Below are 3,940 nucleotides of genomic sequence, written 5' to 3'. Positions count from 1 at the left end.
GGAGTTTCAGTGATTTTCTTATTCAGCTGACCCACTTGTGCCTCCAAGTTTAAAATGGAGGACCTTGTTTCACTCATGAAACTTAAAGTGGCCTTAGATAGATCAGAGACTATGTTTGCTAAGCTAGAGGGGCTCTGCTCAGAATTCTCTATCTGTTACTGAGAATATGATGGAAAAGGCTTGCTATTGCTAAACCTATTTTTTCCACCATTATTAAAGCCTTGTTGGGGCTTTTGTTGATCCTTCCATGAGAAATTTGGATAATTTTTCCATGAGAAATTATAGGTGTTCCCATAGGGTTCACCCATGTAATTCACCTTTGCCATTGCAAGGTTCTCAGGATCATAAGCTTCTTCTTCAGAAGATGCCTCTTTAGTATTGTTGGATGCATTTTGCCATCCATTCAAACTCTGAGAAATCATGTTGACTTGTTGAGTCAACATTTTGTTCTGAGCCAATATGGCATTTAGAGTATCAATTTCAAGAACTCCCTTCCTCTGAGGCGTCCCATTACTCACAGTATTTCTCTCAAAGGTGTACATAAATTGGTTATTTGCAACCATGTCAATGAGTTCTTGAGCTTCTGCAGGCATTTTCTTTAGGTGAATGGATCCACCTGCAGAATGGTCCAGTGACATCTTAGAAAGCTCAGATAGACCATCATAGAATATATCTAAAATGGTCCACTCTGAAAGCATGCCAGAAGGACACTTTTTGTTCAATTGCTTGTATCTTTCCCAAGCTTCATAGAGGGATTCACCATCTTTTTGCTTGAAGGTCTGAACATCCACTCTAAGCTTGCTTTTGAGGAAGAAAGAACTTGGCCAAGAAGGCCGTGACCAGCTTATCCCAATAATCCAGACTATCTTTAGGTTGTGAGTCCAACCATGTTCTAGCCCTGTCTCTAACAGCAAAGGGAAAAAGCATGAGCCTGTAGACTTCAGGATCTACTCTATTAGTCTTAACAGTATTACAGATCTGCAAGAACTCAGTTAAAAACTGATAGGGATATTCTGATGGAAGTCTATGAAACTTGCAATTCTGTTGCATTAGAGCAACTAGTTGAGGCTTCAGCTCAAAATTGTTTGCTCTAATGGCAGGGATTAAGATGCTTGTTCCATAAAAATTGGAAGTAGGTGTAGTATAATCACCAAGCATCCTCCTTGCACCTCCACCATTGTTATTGGGTTCGGCCATGTCTCTTTCTTTTTCGAGATTCTCTGTAAGGTTTTATCTGGATTGTTGTGCTTTAGCTTCTCTTAGCTTCTTCTTCAGAGTCCTTTCAGGTTCAGGATCTTCTTCAACAAGAATGTCCTTGTCCTTGCTCCTGCTCATATGAAAAAGAAGAGAATAGAAAAAGAAGAGGAATCCTCTATGTCACAGTATAGAGATTCCTTTATGTGAGTAGAAGAAGAAAAAAATAGAAGAAGGAGAAGAGGAAAATTCGAACACAGAGGAGAATAGATGGTTCAAATTTTTAGATAAAGAGAAGAGTTAATAAATGAATAAATAAATAGAAGAAGATGAGAGAGAGAATTCGAATATTATTTTGGAAAAATAGTTAGTGATTTTCAAAAATTGAGAGAAGAAATACAATTAAAACTAAAATTTGAAACAATTAGTTAATTAAAAGAATTTTGAAAAAAATGAGGAAGATAAGAAATAAACAAAAAGTTAGAGAGAAAAAAAGTGGTTAGGTGGTTTTGAAAAAGATAAGAAATAAACAAAAAGTCAATTAGTTAGTTGAAAAAAATTTTGAAACTGATTTTGAAAAGATAAAAAGTTAGAAAAGATTTTGATTTTGAAAAAGATATGATTTGAGAAGATATGGTTGAAAAAGATATGATTGAAATTTATTTTGAAAAAGATTTGATTTTTAAAATTAAAATTGATTACTTGACTAACAAGAAACTAAAAGATGTGATTCTAGAATTTAAAGATTGAACCTTTCTTAACAAGAAAGTAACAAACTTCAAATTTTTGAATCAATCACATTAATTGTTAGTAAAGTTTTTGAAAATTATGAAATAAAGATAAGAAAAAGATTTTGAAAATAAATGTTAAAAATTTTCGAAAATATAAAAGAAAAATGAAAAAGATTTGATTTTTGAAAAAGATTTTGAAAACAGAAGTTTTTTAAAATTGAAATGTTGACTTGACTAACAAGAAACAACTTATTTTAAAATTTTTTGACTAAGTTAACCCAAATATTTCGAAATTTATGAGTAAAACAAGGAAAATATATTTTTAATGATGAGAGAGAAAAACACAAAAATGACTCACAACATGAAAATTATGAATCAAACACATGATGCATGCAAGAATACTATGAATGTCAGGATGAACACCAATAACACTTTGAAGATCATGATGAACATCAAGAACTTATTTTTGAAAAATTTTCAAGAAAAGAAAAACATGCAAGACACTAAACTTAGAAATTTTTCATGTTTAGACATTATGAATGCAAAAATGCATATGAAAAACAACAAAAGACACAAAACAAGAAAATATGAAGATCAAACAAGAAGACTTGTCAAGAATAACTTGAAGATCATGAAGAAACACAAAATATTTTTGATTTTATGATTTTATAATTTTTTTTGGATTTTTCGAAAATAATCTTTAGAAAAACGAAAAAGAGAAAAAAAATTTTTGAAATATTTTTGAAAACTTTTTGAAATGAAAATTACCTAATCTGAGCAACAAGATGAACCGTTAGTTGTCCAAACTCAAACAATCCCCGGCAACGGCGCCAAAAACTTGGTGCACGAAATTGTGATCATCAACAATGGCGCCAAAGACTTGGAGCTCTCAAACGTGAATTACACTTTGTCACAACTTCGCACAACTAACCAGCAAGTGCACTGGGTCGTCCAAGTAATACCTTACGTGAGTAAGGGTCGATCCCACGGAGATTGTTGGTATGAAGCAAGCTATGGTCATCTTGTAAATCTCAGTCAGGTGGATTCAAATGGTTATAATGGTTTTCGAATATAAAGATAAATAAAGCATAAAATAAAGATAGAGATACTTATGTAAATCATTGGTGGGAACTTCAGATAAGTGTGTGGAGATGCTTTGTTCCTGTTGAATCTCTGCTTTCCTACTGCCTTCATCCAATCATTCATACCCCTTTCCATGGCAAGCTGTATGTAGCGCGTCACCGTTGTCAATGGCTACTTCCCATCCTCTCAGTGAAAATGGTCCAAATGCTCTGTCACAGCACGGCTAATCATCTGTTGGTTCTCGATCATGTTGGAATAGAATCCATTAATTCTTTTGCGTCTGTCACTACGCCCAACACTTGCGATTTTGAAGCTCGTCGCAGTCATCCCATCTCAGATCCTACTTGGAATACCACAGACAGGATTTAGACTTTCCGGATCTTAGGAATGGCCGCCAATAATTCTAGCTTATACCACGAAGATTCTGATTAAGGAATCCAAGAGATACGCGCTTGATCTAAGGTAGAATGGGAGTGGTTATCAAGCACGTGTTCATAGGTGAGAATGAGGATGAGTGTCACGGATCATCACATTCATCATGTTGAAGTGCAGCGAATATCTTAGAATAAGAATAAGCTGAATTGAATAGAAGAATAATAGTAATTGCATTAACACTCGAGGAACAGCAGAGCTCCACACCTTAATCTATAGTGTGTAGAAAATCCACCGTTGAAAATACATAAGTAAACATAGTGTTCATTGGCTTCGGCCCTAGAGAGGGAACCGGAATAACCAATACAAAATGGTCTCAGAGACGATTAGTACAATATTAAAAAGTTCTATTTATACTAAACTAGTTACTAGGGTTTACAGAAATAAGTCTTAGTGCAGAAATCCACTTTCGGGGCCCACTTTGGTGTGTGCTTGGGCTGAGCTTGAGCTTTACACGTGAAGAGGCTTCTCTTGGGGTTAAACGCCAAGTTATAACGTGT

At 34.6% G+C, this 3,940-nt stretch overlaps 1 non-coding gene across 1 annotated transcript; it reads left to right on the top strand.

Annotated features, from left to right (window-relative positions):
• Positions 1–696: 696 nt before the first annotated feature.
• LOC112699712 (small nucleolar RNA R71) lies at positions 697–800 on the top strand. The gene has a single exon (XR_003152654.1). It is a non-coding gene; the product is annotated as a small nucleolar RNA R71 (small nucleolar RNA).
• Positions 801–3,940: the final 3,140 nt, after the last annotated feature.

Source organism: Arachis hypogaea, chromosome 6, assembly GCF_003086295.3.
Source record: "Arachis hypogaea cultivar Tifrunner chromosome 6, arahy.Tifrunner.gnm2.J5K5, whole genome shotgun sequence".
In the NCBI taxonomy this organism is placed as follows: domain Eukaryota; kingdom Viridiplantae; phylum Streptophyta; class Magnoliopsida; order Fabales; family Fabaceae; genus Arachis; species Arachis hypogaea.
The sequence above is the reverse complement of the archived record's forward strand: the minus strand, read 5'-3'. Positions and strand labels throughout refer to the sequence as shown.